Source organism: Euphorbia lathyris, chromosome 10 (genome assembly GCF_963576675.1).
Source record: "Euphorbia lathyris chromosome 10, ddEupLath1.1, whole genome shotgun sequence".
NCBI lineage: Eukaryota > Viridiplantae > Streptophyta > Magnoliopsida > Malpighiales > Euphorbiaceae > Euphorbia > Euphorbia lathyris.
This window is the reverse complement of record NC_088919.1, coordinates 28,474,764-28,494,757: the sequence shown is the minus strand read 5'-3', so window position 1 is coordinate 28,494,757 and position 19,994 is coordinate 28,474,764. Positions and strand designations below refer to the sequence as shown.

Genomic DNA, 19,994 nt, shown 5'->3' with positions numbered 1-19,994 from the left:
AAAATAGCTCAAGGCTTAACTAAGGAAGTTTCCAAACTCAGAATTTTGTAACCAAGTTAAAAACAAAAATAAAGAAAACCTTATTTCAAGTTAAAAGTTTCATAACTTGACTAAGAGATGCATAATTGACCAAAATAAAATTTAGAGAAGAGTTTAAAGCACCTCACAAGGGTTGTCACTCATTCACTTAATTTAAGGTGACTTGCTTGTTGGTCATTAGGTTAGATTAGTTCCAAGAGAGCGAGGTGAATGCAAGTATTGGTTAATTTAAACCTTTAATAACTTTTCTCTTTTAGTTCAATATCAAGATATAAGCAACTCTATGAATCAGAAGCAAGTTCAGTCTACTGACTATCAGTCTATTGAGCTTTTGATACTTGTGCTTAGAGGACTGCTCGTTTAATAGAGCTTCTGAAGATCCGTAAGATAGATGTTATACGTTATACACATAATATTCCGAATGATCTAAGTGAGATATATATTTAGAGCATGCAATATTCAGAAGTAATAAAGGCAGAGTAAGGGAAAGAGGTTACTCAGCATATTTATACTGGTTCGACCTTCTCCCTACGTCCAGTCCTCATAATTACGTCTTTTGAGCTTTAATCCACCAAAGAACTCTCTCATAGGTAGAGCACAAACCTTTTACAATAGTCAGAGCCTAAGTAAAGTACAATCTGTTACTTACAATCGGTCAACTATCTCTCTCTAGTTACTTGCCTATAACCGAAGCAATAATAGAGCTTCTGATTTATAATAGAAAAGATTCTGATATGAAATCAAATGAACTAATCTCTTTCTATTTTGATTACACAAATATGAAAATGATGTTGATAGCTAATTGCTCTTTATTTTTCACTTGAATGCCTTTTCTCTTTTCCACGTGGAGATTAAGTATGAAAAATGTGGCTTGATGTTGGTTTTTATAGGTAAGGATTTCAAATTTGGCTGTTTGAAATGAATAAAGATGTTGTGAACAAAACAACTTTTGTTTGATGTCTTGCTTTTGACGTTTGTGCCAAATTAACCATTTAAGGAAAGTTGTCGTTTCCGAATTTAGTCTTTTGTCGATCATTGAGACACGTGTCTAATGATCTTCTTCTGACTTCTGGCTCCGCATCATTACAATCATGCATCTTTCCTTATTTGGGTGATGGAGAGAGACATGTAGCTAACATGGACTTATATCTTCTGAGTTTTTACTATTTATAGAACGCCTGATTTGACTTTTCCAAATGGGCTTCTGGTTCTGGCTTTTGGGTCATGGATCATTTTTCAGTTTGGACCTTTATTTGTATTAAGGCCTTTTGGTTGCTTATATGTTTATACTTCTAATAATTTCAACACTTAACAAACTCATTAGTAATAAAGCATAATTAATTTAACTCTAAATTTTAATACCTTGGGGATCTTATTCCTTAATTGTGACTTTTGTCATAATTAAAAACTTAACAGAAATTGTGTTTCAACGATATCCCCCATTTTGATGGTGATAAAAATGTTCAAAGTAAGGAATGGATTTATACTTACTCCCCCATAAATGATGAACATACTGAGCTTCTGAATACTCATCCGTAAGGGTTGAGCTATTGAACTTTGCTAAAGTTGACAACACTCATAAGGGTTAAATAGTTCAATAGCAAGATTGATTCCGAGCTTAGAAACAAATTGAATTAGTATCAAAACTTAATTATATCCGAGCTTAGTTAGAATAATGATCAGAAATAAAGTGCATCTAAGATGAAAATAATTATGTAAGTTAGAGTTTAAAATTCTTCTTAATCTGTTATCCTCTGGTAGTGTGATTAATTGAAAGTTTAGAACCAATAACTCGAGAACTTATTAGTTAATAAGATAATCACCATCTCAAAGAAGATAAAACAACTTGAAAAAGGTTAAGTGTAATTACTAAGCAAAGAGATTAAGTGAAGCTAAAATCCTTAGTTTCTTCCATTATAATTAATTTATATTCTCAATTTGTGTAACTTTATCCACTTGTCAACATAATTTTTAATTCGGTTACCCAACAAACTCTACCTTTCGATTGTTTAAATAATAGATAGTAAGCAAAAAGATTAATACTTATAATCACCATCCTCGTGGGAAGATACTTTACTTTCACTTTATTACTTGATACACGATTAAGGTACACTTGCCTTCACATGCATGTATATGTAAAACATGTATCAAGGACTCTGCTCAGAAGTTTGCTAAGTGGCAGCTTGATCATTAGTATGTTGATCAGAGGCTTAGGTAGCAGATGCTTGTTCAGTATTTGCTTCCTTAGTAGAGGCAAGTTCTATATTTAGCTCAAGACTTTCAGTTTGGATTTGTGGAGTTTGGTTTTCAGTGGCTTGAGTTTCTAGGGATGGATCTTCAGGAGATTTCTCAGAGGCATGATTATCAGAAGTTGGGTCCTCAACTTGCTATTTAGTTATTTGAGTTTTAGAGGCCTGGTGCTCAAAAGATGGATTTTCCTAAACATGAGAATGTACAGGCGAAAGGTTTTGTCTTAGAAGAAAGTTCCTTGGATCTAGAAGGAGTTAAGGATTTGACAAACTCTAGAGCAAAAGAGATTTTAAAGGATTTCTTATCGAGTCTTTGGATTTGATGGACACGGCTGATTTAGGTGGAGGAGGAGGTGGTTTGATGGGTGATTTCCCAGAAGTGCCTCCGATAAAGCTGTTTAGAAGACCAGCATTGCTCAAGTTCAGAGCTCTTGTCGTTTCAGTATCTACTTCAGAATTTAGGCTATCAGACTCATCATTAGAGTCAATAGATGGAGGTGTTGGAAGTGTTTTCTTCTTTTGTTCCTTCTTAGACAGTTGGATGGCTGCCTTAGGAACCTTGATGGTTAGAGCATATGGTTGATCACTTATTAGGACTAACCCAGAGTTAGCTCAGCAGAGTATTAGGAGGAAGGGGATTTGGTTTTGTCAGAGCTTTTAGAATTGTCTTTTGAAGACTTGTGCGCTTTAGGCTCAGAGGCAGTGGGTTCAGAAGATTGCTTCTCAGAAGCTTTGGGGTCAGAATCTGCTTGATCATCTTAGTCTCAATGGGTTCTGAGACTATTTTAGTGGTTGTTTTGTCTCCGTAGTAGCACCGAGAACCTTGTGGGCTTTGCTTTGCTCAAGTCCCTTCATTATTCAGTCATTTATAACTGAGCCTTAGGTATATGGAGTTTTGTTAGGAAACTCAACCTCTTAGCTTTGAAGAATCTTCGTGATCATGGAATCATAGTTTAACTGGGCGTTGCTTCTCTTCGTTGCTGAGAGAATCAGTATGGGCAGGTTCAAAGGCTTGTTTTCCATAATGTGCTAGATGATGCATAACTCAAGCTTAGACACCAAGTTAACATAACCTTTCTTAAGAAGTACAAAGTTCACCATAATGTAATGACCTTGTCATGGGATTTTATGTAGTGAGTTGGCAATTAATTCTCTATGGAGATCCTCAAGAGTTAGGTATTTTTTAGGAAATCCAACCACATGTTTCTCGTCTCCAGTCTTTCGGAGTTCTGTCCCTGTCAAATCTACTTCAAGTAGATCGGCCAGATATTAAGGAGAGATGACGAAGGTTTTATCTTGGACGATTGTTATAAGTTGGTCATCATCCTTAGGGTGGTATGAAGGTTTTCATAAAGCCCAGTGACAAGCTCTGAGTAGATGTCACTAAGAAGGGCAAAGAAGGTGTCCCACTTTATATTTCTCATCGACGTTGAAAATGGTTCAGTGGATTTTATATAATCCCAATAAAAAATTTGGATTTTTGGACTGTGATGTTTTGGGAATTTGGGTAAAGACGGATGGGTGTATATGTTTCAGTTCCAGATGATGATGAGGAAGAATCGGAAGAAGTCTCTGGTGTATTTTCAATCGCCATTGCTGAACAAAGAAGAAAAGCTTGGGGTTTAAGAGAGAGTTCGAAAGAATTCTTGGGAGAAGATGAACATCGTAAGGGATAAAGTGTTGGAATTAGTGGCTTATTTATAAGAAGAAGTGGAATTTGATTTGTTGTAAGAGCCGAAAGGTTATAACGAAAGCACTTATGACCTATTTTCTAGCATCAAAGTTATGACGACATCATAATGACCTAGTTCTACCCATTAACTTGCCTTCAATGTGCGTGCTAAAATAGAGACGTGGCATTCATTTAGAGGCAACACGTAGCAATATAGGATAATCAGTTCTAAGCATGTTTATAGCATGCATACGTGACAATCAGAACTACTTAAGTGGATTAGACACACATATTGTTTCTATTAGAGTGTTCAATTGTTGTCTTGCCAGAGGCTTGGTGAAGATATTAGCAAAATATGCTTCTGAGGGTACATAGATCAATTTGATTTTTTCTTTTAGGACATGATCTCTGATGAACTGATGTCGTCTACTGACATGCTTCGTCCTACTATGCTGGATTTGATTCTTGGAGAGGTTAATAGCACTCTTCTTGTCACACATGACATTAATCGTTTGAGATTTGACTCCAAAATCTTCAAGCTATTGCTTTATCCAGAGGACTTGGGCAACACAGCTTCCAGTAGCAACGTACTCTACTTCTACGGTTGATATGGCCACTGAGGATTGCTTCTTTTTAAAGAAAGATACTAAGCTGCTTTTGAGAAAGTGACATCCTCTAAAAGTACTTGTTGGTTCCCGTATCTCGTCCATAGTCAGCATCTGTGTATCCTAGATGAGTGAACTTAGAGGTATTGGGATGCTAGAGGCATGTATTCACAAAGCTTTGCAAGTATCGAAGGATTCTTTTCACAGCTATATAGTGTGATTCCTTAACGTTAGATTGATATCTTGCACAATAGCATACTGAGAATTTAATATCAGGTTTACTAGCAGTGAGATTGAGTAAGAAGCCAATCATACCTCTGTATAATTTATTATCTACTGACTTACCAGACTCATCAACTAAAACTACCGTATCTGTGCTCATATGTATTGGCTTGCAATGCTCCATGTCAAATTTCTTTAGTATCTCTTTTGCATATTTAGCTTGACTAAAGAATATGTTGTTATTCCCTTGCTTCATTTGTAGTCCAAGAAAGAAGCTAAGTACTCCCATTATGGACATTTCAAATTCGCTTTACATTTGTTTACTACATTCTCTATACAAGGATTCATCAGTAGCACTGAAAATAATTCATCAACATAAAGTTGTGCTAATAGGGTGTCTTTACCCTTTCTCTTAATGAATAAGGTTGTATCGACTTTGCCTTTGACAAAATTTCTCGTCTGAATGAAGTTTGTCAAATGTTCATACCAAGCATGTGATGCTTGTTTCAAACCATACATAGCCTTTTTAAACTTATAAACGTGGTTCGGAAGCTTGGGGTCTTCAAACCTAGAAGGTTGATTTACATAAACCTCTTCGTTTATGAATCCATTGTAAAATGCACTTTTAACATCCATTTGAAATAGTACTCTTAGCAAATGCACAAAGGATTCGAATAGCTTCCAACCTTGCTACTGGAGCAAATGTTTCTCCATAGTCAATACCTTCTTATTGGTTGTACCGTTAGGCTACAAGCCTTGCCTTGTTTCTGATGATGTTTCTAAAGATCCATCCTCTTATACTTTGGTTTGGGCACTAAGTCCCACACATCATTGCTTTTGAACTGATCAAGCTCTTCTTGCATTGCAATCATCTAGTATTCATCATTCTCTGCTTTTGAAAAATTCTTTGGTTCCAGAATAGAGACGAAGGCAACATTTCTCAAAAGTCTTCTTAGTTGAACTCTAGTCATTACGTTGTTCTTGATAGCATCAGTGATATTTCCCTTAGAGTATCCTCTGGGATTCTCACTTCTCTCGGAAGATCGGTACCTTCACCTACTAGTCTTTCAACAATATCTATAGGTAGATTATCGTCAGCAAATATAATTTCTGGTTCAGTTTTACTAGAGGCTCTGACTGAACTTGGTTCAGCAGCCTGAGTTTCTTCAGTAGGTGGCGAGGCTTGATCCTCTTCTTCTGAATCTTTGCTAGACTTCTCTACAGGGTTAGTCTTATCGAACTCAACATGCAGTGATTCTTCTAGCACAAGAGTTCATTTATTAAAAATCATATGTGCTTTGTTGTTTATTGAATAGCCAAGAAAACGGCTTCATCAGCCTTTGAATCAAATTTGGCAAGATTGTCTTTAGTATTCAGTATAAAGCATTTGCAACCAAAAGCTCAGAAGTATCCTATCTTAGGCTTTCACCCTTTCCATAGTACATAGAGAGTCTTTCATAATAGGTTTGACTAGAGCCCTATTGAGAATATAGCAAGCTGTGTTAACAGCTTCTCCTTAGAAATAATTTGGAAGGCTATTTTAATTCACCATTGTCTTGGCCATTTCAACTAAAGTGTTTTTCTTTCTTTCAACTATCCCATTCTATTCAAGAGTTGTAAGAGAAGAGAAATTATGGTCAATGCTTCTGATTTCATAGAATTCATCTAACAATTAGTTTCTGAGCTATTTTTAGGTCCTTTTCATTCTCAATCCTCTTATAGAGTGCTGAGAATGTCTTGAATGTTTCGTCCTTACTACTGAGCGAGATGACCCATGTGTATCAAGAATCCTCATCTACTACAACTAATGAGTATATTCTTCCATCCAGACTCAGAGGCTGAACAGGGCCAAAGAGATTTAGATGTAGTAGCTCTAATGGACATTTGGTTGAAATAAGATTTTTTCTCTTGAAATTTTTTCTTGTTTGCTTTCCTGATTGACAAGCATTGCACAAATGATCTTTTTCAAAATTTAAAATTAGCAGTCCTTCAACAAGTTGTTTTCTTGCTAATTTGGCCACAAGGTCCATGCTTACATGACCAAGTCTTTTGTGTCATAGCCAGGAATTTTCTTCCTTTGAGACTAAAAATATTTCTTTTGAAAACTTGTTTTCCAGATTAAGCATAAAGACATTATCTATCCTAGGAGCAGTAAGGATTAGAGTGTTTGTCTTACTGCCTATGATTTGACATCCATAGGTATCAAAGATGACCTTTCTACCTTTGTCGCAGTGCTGAACCACGCTTAGTAGGTTATACTTCAGACCTCTGACTAGGGAGACTTCATCAATAGATGGATTGGTTCCGATGGATCCAGTGCCCACTATCTTTCCTTTCTTGTCGTCTCCGAAACTACTATCTTTGTCGTAGAGTTGAGCCATACTTAGTAGGTTATACTTCAGACTCTGACTAAGGAGGCTTCATCAATAGATGTATTGGTTCTGATGGATCTATATCCCATTATCTTTTTGGGTCCTCTTGTGTTAGTTCTAACAGTTGTTCATCATATTGATCGTAATAGCCGTTTTTATGCCAGCACATTTCAGTAGCATGGCCTATTTTACCATAGAAGTTGCAAAAACAACTTCTAATCTTGGTTTCCATTCTATCTTACTAGGAGCTTTGCTTCCAGAGTACTAGCGATGGTGGTTATATCTCTTTTGAGTCACTAACTGACTCTTAATTTGTGATGTCTTTTCTGAGGCATTTATTTTCCTCATAGACTTGAGTGACAAACTTCATCATCCTTTTGAGATTCTTATTTTGACGAGTATTATCCTGAAGAAGATATCGGATATCTCCGAGTTTAATCTCTTCAATCTCATCACACCTTGTATTTAATGTTCTGATCTTTTTGTTGCATTTTTTCATCAATGAATAAAGATCACACATAGCATTAATCATTTCTTCCCGAAATATAAATAAGGAACTTACCTGAGTGTTCTGATCAGGTTTTTATTCATCGGAGGTGTTGGATGACTCGGCAACCTAAGTAGCTCTGGGTTCTTCTGTCTCGACAGCCATGAAGCAAATATTGGCAGTTTCAGTACCTTCGTTCTTAGAGGATGATGTCTCGTCACTATCGCTCCAAGTGGCAACATGGCCTTCTTGCCACATCTTTTCTCCTTTTTGAGAGTTGGGCAATTACACTTGATATGCCCTGGTTGGTGACATTTGAAGCAAATGATGGGCTTTGAGGGTTCCTTCTTGAATTTGTTGTCACTATACTCACGTCTAGGCTTGTCAGACCTTTTGAATGGTTCTTGCTATATTTGTCGCTCTTCCTGAACATTTGCTTTATTTTGCAAGTGAACATAGCCATCTCTTCATCATCAGTAGAACTCTTGTCAGTAGAGTCTACCTTCTGTACTATTGAATTTTGTTTCTTGTCTTCTGACTTCAACTTTACTTTGAAGTTTTTCATGGAGATTTTGTGCGTGAGCAGAGATCCGATGAGCTCATCATACTTATAAATTGATAAGTTCTGAGCTTCCTCAATAGCCATTTTATTGGCTTGCCAACTCTTCAGAAGGCTTCTAAGGATCTTCTTGACTTGCTCTTCTTCCGAGAATTCTTTTCCCAGTCTCTTAAGCTTGTTGATAATATTGGTGAATCTTGCATTCATGTTAGAGATCCCTTCACCTTCTTGCATCTTGAATAATTCATATAATCTCATTTTCTGGTTGATTTTTTATTCCTTTACCTTGCTAGTAACTTCATAGGCCACTTCTAGCTTGTTCCATATTTCTTGGGCAGATTCATAACCTGGGATTTTATTGCACTTTCCAGCATCTAGAGCATAGTAAACCATATCTATAGCTGAATAATGTTTGTAGCGTTTTAAGGTCATCGTTAGTCCATCTGTCTTCCGACTTGGCAATGATTACCCCTTCTACTACCTCAGTAGGAACATAGGGCCTTTGACTATTACTAGTCAGGCGCTCATGCTTTGTGCTTGGATAAAAGAATTCATTATGTTCTTCGAGAATGTGTAATTAGATCTAAAGAATAAAGGAAGCACGATTGGTTGCGGATGGCAAGCTTGTCCCTTATGAAATATCAGAGAGCTAAAGAGAGGGCAGCTGAAGGTAGCATAATGCGAATTGGGCCTATCAAGCGCCCGTTGCCGGCAGTTAGCAAGTATAATGGCAACAAAGACCCCATGGAGCATTTGCACTTCTATCTATCGGCAATGGGGCCTTTGGGTTTTAACGAAGAAGAGATCATCGGTCTGTTTTGCAATTCACTAATGGGGGAGCCGCTAATGTGGTATATGTCACTTCCAATGTACGTTAAATGTAATTGGGCCACAATGACAAAGAGGTTCATCAAAGAATACACAATATGGATGCGTTCGGAGAAAATGCCAGACTCACCCTCCTATGAGACCCCCAAAACAGTTCTAGCGATGACCAAGTATGATGGCTACCAGAATCCTGTAAAGCATGCAGACTTGTTCTGCACCCATATGTATAATGCAGGGTTCCATCAAAGTGAGTTGCATGAGCATTTCCCGGAAAACTCTTGTGGGAGAAGCCTTGATGTGGCACCGGGGACTGTCGGAGGAGGTGAGTGGTCATTGGATCCCCCTTAGGGATGCATTTGTGCTAAGATATGAGATTTACATTCCATGGAATGGGTCCTTGGAAGATTCGGAGAGGATTAGGCAGTTCCCTGAAGAGGCATTTGTTGATTACGCTAGAAGGTAGAGGTATAAGTATGCCTCATGGCATGCGACTTTGAGTGATAAAATGCAACTCATGTATATCCAGAGAGGCGCGATTCCGCTTATTGCGAGGAGGTTGAGCAGAGTTTTCTTACGGGACTATAATGAGCTGAGAGGCTGGGCTTTGTATGGATCGTCGGACCCTTCCTATGTGAACCCGAACATTCCTCATGTAAGGAATCTAATGGTAGTGGAAATCTGGGGAAGCTCTTCAGACGAGAAAGGTGTCGGCCCGGGGGTTCCCGTGAACATTTGGGATGAATTCGATGATGAGCCGGAGATTGCCATCATGACAAGATTGGGCCGAGTGGCTGAAGGGAAAGCACCCGCTGTGGAGGCTGAGATAGGAGAGGGATCGGCACCTAAGCCAGATGATCAGGTTCTTGAACAGTTAAAGAAGACGCAGCGGTGTGGGAGGTTTTGTGCCACTCTAAATACCACCGCGAGAATTTGATGAAGGAATTGCAGAATCTAGTCATCTCGACTGACACGAAGCCGGCAACACTAGTAGGGGAAATTATAGCTCAAAAGAAGACTGAGATCACTTTCACCGATGAGGATCTCCCGGAGGAAGGAAAGGCCCACAACAAGCCTTTGTACATCCGGGCTAAGATTAATGGGAAGAAGACGAGCTGTGTAATGGTGGATGATGGATCAGCCATTAATGTATGCCCGTTGAAGCTCTTGTCCAAGTTGGGAGTGGAAAGAGGAGATTTGACTGCCTCAGAAACCATGATCAGGGCCTATGATGATAGACGTAGGCACATTGAAGGAGTCTTTAGGGCTAAGCTAAAAGTGGGGGTGCATGAGGAAGAGACTGAGTTCACCATTCTGGACATACCAGTAACTTTTGCTGTGTTGTTGGAACACCCATGGTTCCACAAGCTCAGAGGTGTGCCCTCCATGCTTCATCAAATGATCAAGTTCCCCTACGGGGACGAGGTGGTGACAATCAGAGCAGAGAAGTTGAGCTCGGTGGCGGCACTAGGAATTGAGCCTCTACTCTTCTCCGGGTTCCAAGTTTTTAGGATCTACGAGTCCAGCATGACCACTGACATGCTAAAAATGATGAAGGCGAGTTTCATTCCCCGTATTGGCTTAGGTGCGCAGCACCAAGTATTGCCAGAATCGCCAGACTTCAAGAGTCAGAAAACCCGGAGGGGTTTGGGATATGAGTTGGGAGGTCCGTCCAACAAAGGCTGCGAGGGGAAAATAGGTCTAAATAAGTATTTGTGAGCAAGGGCCATGGAAAGGTTTATTCAGGGGATCCTGAGTCATGGACTAGCGCCGAGGGAAAGATTCTGCCGGGTTTTGGTATTTTCAACGACATTACTAGCTGGGGCAAAGAGAAGGCGAGCTGCTTTATGGAGGAGATTATGATGCTAGATCTGAACACGGAGGAGCAGATCATCACTGCTGAGGCAACAATGGGAGCGGTGGATGAACCGAGCACCTCCAAGGCCCATGAGAACCCCGAGAACCCCGATGATGACAACTGTATTACTGCTTTGTTTGAATTTGACGATGTACTCGCCAAAACTGTCAATGAAATGAATTCTGATTTTGCTTACTTGCTTGGCGTTGATTTTAATTATTCCATGCATTCTCATTCATATAACATGCCTACATTTGAAATCAATATAATAGAAATGTCAACTTTCAATCTTGGCACAGATGAAAATCCTAAACTTATACAAATTGGTCAAGATTTAACTATTGAAGAGAGGAAAGAATTTGAGAGAATAATTAAAAAACACGAAATATTATTTGCTTGGACATATGATGACATGGTAGGAATCGATAAATCAATCGTAACTCACCGTATTCCAACATACCCCGACGCTAAGCTAGTAAAGTAAAAGCTCCGACGCATGAGACCAGAATGGGCAGATAAGATCAGAGAGGAAGTAAAGAAACAGCTTGAGGCAGGTTTCATCGAAGTAATCGAATATCCCCCGTGGGTAGCAAATGTGGTGCCAATCGCGAAGAAAGATGACAAGGTGCGAATGTGCGTCGATTACAGAGATCTCAACAAGGCTTGCCCGAAAGATAAGTTCACGCTACCTCACATTGATATGTTGATTGACAGCGCAGCATCGAGCGTCTTACACACCAATGTGGATGGCTTCGTGGGTTATAATCAGGTTCAGATGTCCGAGAAACACAAAGCAAAGACCTTGTTCACCACCGAATGGGGGACGTACTGTTACAGGGTCATGCCGTTTGGTTTAAAGAACGCAGGGGCAACTTATTAGCGAATGGCCACGGCACTGTTCCATGACATGATGCATGAGGAGGTGGAGGTCTACGTGGACGATATGATGATCAAGTCAGATATAAGAGACGAGCATTTCGCGATATTAGAGAAGTTTTTGACCCGAATTGAGGAGTTCAAGCTAAGGTTGAACCCAAAGAAGTGCTTCTTTGGTGTTTCATCGGGGAAAATCTTGGGTTATGTGATCGGTAACAAGAGAATTAAAGTTGATCCAGACAAAGTAAAAGTCATACAGGAAATGCCGGCGCCCAAAAATGAAAAAGAAGTGAGAGGGTTCTTGGGACAAGTTCAGTATATCAGCCGATTCATAGCATGACTCACCACGATCTGCAAACCAATCTTCAAATTGTTGCGAAAGGATCAGCCAACGGTAAATGTCAACAAGCATTGGAGAGCATTAGAACCTATTTGACCAACCCACCAGTCTTGAGGCCACCTAAACTCGGTAAACCCCTTCTCCTGTATGTAGCGATCGATTGGAGCGATGCTGGCATAGGAAGGAGACACAAGGGTAGAGCATGCAGTGTATTATTTGAGTAAGAAGTTCCTGGAGTACGAGCTTAAATATAACATGATTGATAAAAACATGCGTGGCGGTGGTGTGGTTAACAAAGAAGCTGTGACACTATTTTCAATCCTACAAGGTGATCATTATTTCCTGATTGGACCCTGTGAAGTATCTGTACCAGACTCCATCTTTGACGGGAGAGCTTGCTCGATGGTTGTTGCTTCTGTCGAAATTCGACATTGAATATGTAACGAAGAAGGTTATTAAGGGAAGGGCGGTGGCAGAATTTCTGGCTAATCAACCTCTAAGCGCGAAAGAAGAAGAGATAAACTACGACTTCCCCGATGAACATCTGAATGCGATAGAGGTCATACCGTGGAAAATGTATTTCGACGGAGCAGTCAATTCAAATGGAGCGGGTGTAGGAGTATTACTTATCACACTAGAGGGGGAAAGGATCCCCATGGCGAAGAAGTTGTCATTCCCTCTCACCAACAATATGGCTGAGTATGAAGCGTGCATATATGGGTTAGAATCATTGGCCGCACTCGGGGCATCGTATGTTGAGATTTGGGGCGACTCAAATTTGATCATCGAGCAAGCTCAGGGTAACTGGGAAGTAAGAGAAGAAAGGTTGCGCCCATATTTAGACCAACTGGGAGTATTAGCACAAAGATTCAGAGAATGTTGCTTCTATCATATGCCACAAGCTTAGAACCAAGCCGTCGATGCTTTGGCTACTCTGATGTCAGTTTGGGATAATCTACGGAATCTGGCTTCGAAGCCACTAGAGCTGTGAAGGTCTCACAAGCCATGCTACGAAGAAATAATGTTGTTGGGGTGGATGAGAAGCCTTGGTATTTCGATATCGTGAACTTCATGAAGGATGGAACCTATCCGGCCGAATCAGAACCCCGGGATCAGGCCTTGATCCGGAAGCTAGCCCAGCAGTTTGTCATCCACAACGACTTGCTTTACAAAAGGCACGTCGATGGGTTGCACCTAAGATGCTTAGATGAGGGAGAAGCCCGCGAAGCGATGGAGTCGGTGCACTCGGGAATCTGTGGAGCCCATATGGGAGGAGCGGTGTTGGCAAAGAAAATCTTAAGATATGGCTTTTATTAGCTCACCATGGAAAGAGATTACCACGAATATGCAAAGAAATGTCATGAGTGTCAAATCCATGGAGATTATAACCACTTGCCGGCTATGGAACTGCATGTGTTGGCACCTATTTGGTCATTTGTGGCTTGGGGCATTGACATCATTGGTGAGGTGAGGCCTAATGCGTCAAATGGACACAAGTTTATCGTGGTTTCCATCGATTACTTCACCAAATGGGTAGAAGCAGAATCGTTTAGCAAGCTGGGGTCGAAGCAAATGAAAAAGTTCATTGAGAAGCATCTGATCACCAGATTCAGGGTGCCTCATCACATAATCATAGATAATGGGGTCCAGTTTCAGGGAGAGGTGAAAAGTCTTTTTCAAGAATATGGTATCGAGCATCGCAGATCTTCTCCATATCGTCCGCAAGCTAATAGGGCAGTGGAGGCGGCAAATAAGAATCTTAAAGGATCTTAGTGAAGACAGTGGAGTCACATCGGAATTGGCATGAACAGCTTCTATTTGCTTGGTTGGCTTACCACACGATGATAAGAACGTCAACTGGGGCAACACTGTTTTCCTTAGTGGATGGGGCATAAGCAGTTCTGCCAGTTGAAATAGAGAAACGGTCGCTGAGAATCGCGGTAGAAGTAGAGATTCCTGAAGTGGAATGGGTGAAGAAACGGTATGAACAGTTAGCATTGGTGGACGAGAAGAGGATGGAGGCCCTTTACCACGTACAGTTATACCAAAGAAGGATAGCCCGAGCCTTTAACAAAAGGGTAAAGGTTAGTCCTATTAAAGAAGGTGACATGATGCTGAAGCAGATTCGGATGACGCACACCGATCCCAGGGGCAAGTTCAGGCCAAATTGGGAAGGACCATTCCTCGTGAAGAAGATGCTAAGTAAGGGAGCGGTGAAACTAACTAGGATGGATGGCATTGAGTTCTCCGAGCCAACCAATCTGGATAGGCTTAAGAAGTACTTTTCGTGAAAAAAAAAGAAAAAAAAATCCCGATAGATTGAAAACCCGCAAAGGGCAATCTATGCAACAGCGAGGGACATCCCAATGAGTGAAAACCTTAACAGGCGCTCTGAAAATTCTGGTATCATAAAAGGAGAGATTGAAAATTAGTCGAGATCCGAAAACCTCAAAAGGCGGGTCTTGACAACAGTAGTTATATTTTGAGCAATTACAAAAATAATGTATAATTGGCTAAGTATTCCTATTGCTTGTAAATAAATGAAGACATGATATATTTGAAGAGGATGGTTGGAATAGTTATGATCTACTAAATGCATAGTATTATAAATCATGAGTTGTACATTTCTTTTCTTTGCTACCCTACAAACAGCCTAAATAAATACCATTTTCCTTCCATATATACAAATTATACATCGTGATAATACCAATATAAAAGAATAAAGAGAAAAGACGACAAAAAATAATAATAGCAGTCAAATCAAAGGGGGAATGAAATCTAAAGTCTGTAAAATGCCCCGGTGGACCAAAGTCTATAAAATAAGAAGACCTCTCCTGAGCTAGTGCCTCCTCCGCCACTCGACGGGCCTCATCCGCAGCCTGTCAACCCTCATCTGCAACTCGGCGGTCCTCCACCACGGTCTGTGAACCCTCCTCAGCTACGCGGCGGGCCTCTACATCAATGCGGCTCCTCTCCTCGGCCGCTCGGCCGTGCTCCTCCCAACCAGAGCGCTCATCCTCCATCTCCCGATAACAGCGTCTGATCCTGACACCGACATCCCGCCGTGTCTCCTCTCGTCCAGCTGCCACATCCTCCTGTACTCTTCGGTCCACAGAATAAAGGTCCCCACGTAAAGAAAAGATAGGATGGAAGCAATATCAAAAAATATATATACATTCATTCATAAACATGTGCATACACATCACTACACTATGATATACAATAAAATAAACACTCACCAGATGACCGACGTTGCTCAAGTCGAGCTGCACGCGGAAATAATCGGCTAGCCCCGCAAAATCTGTACAAGTCTCGCATGAAGAGTGAAGGGTATGTGGAGGATCGAAAGGTATCGGTGAGGTAAACGCCGAAGGAGCCATCCGAGTGCCGAGATAAGCCACGCCCACCTCATCTCATAGAAGCTCGGAGTGTCGCCTCTCTGGGGCAAGAAAAGACACGCCTAGCGAAAGTAACTCGGGTTGGGCAGTCCCAGATGACTCGGCCACATAATAGGAAGGTCCACCCTCATGAGAAGCTCTAAATGCCGGGGCATCCTCATCGTCAGAAAAAAGATCCCCCATCTCCACACTTCTCAGAGTGTCAATCTGCAAACAAAAGAGAAAATAAATAACTAGGCAAGACCATCACGCGAGAAAGGTACGAGGAGTCAAGTGCTCACCAAAACCTCCTCGATGCCAAAGACTCCTGTAACGGCGGCCTCCGAGAACATGTATGCTCTAAGGTCAATGTCCATATCAACCTCCACTGGGGTCACCCTTGTCAAGATCGTCGATAAGTAAGGGAGCTTTACCTTTGCTCTAACCATTATCCCCCGAGGCGCTAGAAAGCCTGAGATATAAGGACGGATCTCCTCTAAAGGATTGATGTGGAAGAATCTAGTAGTATAGTTATTGTGTGTGTGTGTTACGATTAAGGTCTTTCTACATGCTTTAACTCTACTAGATGCTACTACGAAGGGGCAAGTGTACCCCGTCGTATCAAGTAATAATCCGGTTAAGACCGGGTATCGAATCCGCGGGATTTATAACCACAAGTATTAAACTACTCGGTTCTATTCGTTATCTAAGCGGTGAATACTTTAGTTTGGTTTGGGTGACAACTACAAACTACTCCTAAACTATGGTGAAACAGACTCGTATAATTCAAACTCTAAAAAAGTGATACGGGTGGTGATAAGTTATAAAAATATAATAAACAATGATTTCGAACATATACGAATGATAATTTACTCTTGCAAAGACGGCTATGTGTAGACCGACCGACCCGTGAGGTACTTAGACTATGTGGTTCCTCCTAAAGGTGTGTCTAATGCGAGGGATCAGAAACTAGGGCCCGTAAGTTCCGTGGCTTGTCAATTCCTACAGTTTCTGGTTTGTCAATTCCGGTAAGGCAACTCCTATATGGCTCCCAAAAGGTATCGGGAATCGCATCCCCCTACACAATAATCAATTACAAGTATCAAAACAAGCAATAAATATCAACATGTATAGAGAAACGGAAATTGAAAATCATATATTATAAATGTGGAACGCGTAAATGCGGAATACAACCAAGCCTAGTACATAGGAAGAGTGCAAGCTAATTAGCAAGTAGAAAGGGAAGAAGAATCGGCCATTGGAACTAGCTAACCGGACTCAAGGCCGTCTTGTAGGACTTGGAGGTGGAACTCTCGAGCTTGGTGGAAGAGGATGGAACGCAACTTCGAAGGAGTGACGGGATAAATGTACAAGCTCTCAAGGTTGTAGAGTTTTAGTATACAAAATCGGAATTTGATAGAGTTTTCTTACACAAAAATCTCCATGTCTAAATGAGTGCCAAACACTCCTATTTATACACAAATCAAGCTTGGGTCATAATTGTAATTGCATTAAGTAAGAAGACTTTGAATGTGGAGAGAAGACTTTGAAGGAAGACTTTGAATGTGAAGGGAGACTTTGAATGTGAAGGGAAACTTTGAATGAAGACTTTGAATTTGATGTAGAAGATGAGACCCACATGAAATAATGAAGCATATGATGCTTCATTATTTGCCTATTTTCTCCATTGCACACCTTGTCCCCTTTTTCTTGCATTTTCCTTTAAATTTGGTGTCTTTTTCTCTTTGGTCTAAAAAGCTGATTCATTGTCACTAAAGGTCATTATTCTGTCGCTGAAAATCAATATTTCGTCGTTGAAATGAGTTGCCTCGTCGCTAAAGATGGAGCTGCTGAAGTTCATCAATCATTTTTCAAAGTTCCACGCTCCGCGTGGACGTCGGAAATTAGTGTTTTCGTCTCGTACGTTTATCTTGCAAAGCACAACTATGAACACCGAGATTACTTGATTTATTTATTTACTTTATTTATAACAAAATGAGATTCAAAATAACGAAAATTAACTAAAATTAACTAGAGGTGCATACTTTATTTATTTCTTATTGATTTATTGAAATATGCATAAAACTAACACTAAACCTAATAATTTAGCTCAAAATAAACCGTAAATTATTCCAAAAGATAGGGATAAAATGTCCTTATCAACTTCCTCACACTTAAAGTTTTACTTGTCATCAAGTAAACTAAACCAAACCCGTAAAAGGACTAACCAAACTAGCAAACCACTTGATTTAACTAAAAGAGGCATATTTAACCGAACAAACTTGAAGGGGATAGTGTGTAAAACACCTCACAAATGGTGGTTCACTCAATCACACAAATTTTTTGGTGGGTCGGTGTTTATACTTTCTTCTTTATACTTACTCAAAATCATACTGAGTTTGCATGTTCATCCGGGTTTTCCATCCTTGTTATGGTTTGACAATATTAAAAATGAGTTTAGATTGGGGTCGTAATGAAGGTGAGGCTTTTTAGTGGTTAAAGGTTAATTTTTAGGAACTCGAGTTCAAACACCGAATCTAGTAATTGCATCGTGCCTCTATTGATTTATTCTAGCAAGTAGAGATGGTCTTGAAATTGCTCGGTGGAGGTTGAAAATGCCTACTACTCTCTATTTTTGCTTATTATTATTATTATTATTATTATTCTTATTTTTTTTGTTTCTTTCTTTTATTCCGAGAGTGGCACAAAAACGATTTCAAAGATGATTTGTAGTTCCTTGCTAGAAGCTTTGCTTATTTTGGATTTTCGATGCATTTGATTTTATTTGGTATTCGAACAAGAGGAAAAAAGGTTAAATGTTAAATAGGTGTTGACAAAGAAGTTGGCTAATAGGCTCGAGGGGGCTTCCTAAAGGTTTATAAAAAACGAGAAAAAATCAACAAGAAAGAATTAGCCTTAGTGAGCACATTTTATCATCTATTGTTCTTTTACCAAAACGAATGACTTAACTCGGTATTTAGTGCAAACTCTATGAATTGAGTGAAGCAAAAGCACATAAAATGTCAAGAAAAGTAGAGCTTTTTGATGTTCGCTCTTTAGGCTCAAAAATAGCTCACACGATATTTAGGTTCTTTTGTGTTTTTCAAACTTCACTAAAAGTTAAAGTTCGATCGTATATGCCTTTAATAGTTAACATATGAATTAAAGAATCAAACATAAGCTAATTATAACAAAGTAAACTTAGTGCAATCCTAGTGTTTTAAGTGTACAAATAACATTGCTCGGGTCTTATACTAAAACTAGTTGGCATGCCAAATCCAAGTTCGAGTTCAAATCTACACAAAGAGCAAATAACGAAGCTTAATTTCGGACGAAGTATACAAATTTATTTTTTTATTACTTTTTTTTCAACCACTAAATGATTTTTTTTCTATTTTATATATATGAGGGTTGTCTACCATATCCCTCCTCACACTTAAAAACGTAATAAGTTCCAACATTGCGAAATAAATTTGAAGCACAAGGTGTAAAGAAAAAGAGTAAGGTGTAGAAGACTCCCTCAAAAATCTTCCGGTGGTGGTGGATATGAAATGTTCCGCTCCCGGCAGTAATGACTTGTGAAGTATTCAAGGTATCAACTCTCGAACTCGGTTGGCATTTATTAAAAAAAGTATGAAATTTAAAATTTAAATTGGGGTTCTAAGATTATTAATGTGTAAAAAAAACTTTTTTTATTTGATTTTTTATATATATTTTATTTTTTAAAAAATAGAAAAAAAAAATAAAATTTCATTCCATTGGGACGGGCAGGCGCTGCCTGCCAGCGCTAGGCAGCGCTGCACACTCCGTGTGCTGCCTGCCCGCTCCGCGTGCGGCAGCTCTTGAAACTGCCACAGCGTTGCACGCGAAGTGTACTGTTGCACGCCCCGCGTGTGGCAGCTCCTGGAACTACCGCAGCGCTGCACACGAAGCGTGCGACAGCTCTTCGAGCTGCTGCACTAGCGCCCATCAGCCCTTTTTTAATTTTAATTTTATTTTAAATCAGCATATATATTATATAAAATTAATATATATTCCAAAAATAAAATTAAATTAAATTTTCACATTTTTAATTTTTGTTTTATTTTTGTCAACGTCAATACTTACAATTCTCTTCCAAATCGCCTCACCGAATTGACACAAAACTACACGAACACCTAAATAAAATATAAGAAGAAATAATTAAACACGCAAAGATAACTTAAATGTAAAAACTTAATAGTCAGTGAGCTCGACTTACAATTTCCTCCTAGGTGTATGCTTCCATTCGCATTAGAAATTCAAATTCTTGAATAAACAACCCGTACCTGCAAAACGGGTTATTAGTTTCAAAGAAATTTAATGAAAACCAAAAGCTATATTTAAAGAAATTACTGAAGAGTTTAGTTTGCTCCCTTTTTTACTCTTTTGCTAGTTCAAAAAGAGTGAAATATTCCGAGTTAGAAGGAGCCTCAAACTCTTCTAAATTTGGATTCTTTTCCATGGGCTCACACTCAACCGGCTCATCGATTAG

General features: G+C 39.5%; 1 long non-coding RNA gene across 1 annotated transcript; it reads right to left on the bottom strand.

Moving 5' to 3' along the window:
* Positions 1-14,728: 14,728 nt before the first annotated feature.
* Positions 14,729-17,247, bottom strand: LOC136209724 (uncharacterized). Its single transcript, XR_010677646.1, has 3 exons — positions 15,784-17,247; positions 15,344-15,709; positions 14,729-15,206 (listed from the first exon to the last, which is right to left on the bottom strand). It is a non-coding gene; the product is annotated as an uncharacterized lncRNA (long non-coding RNA).
* Positions 17,248-19,994: the final 2,747 nt, after the last annotated feature.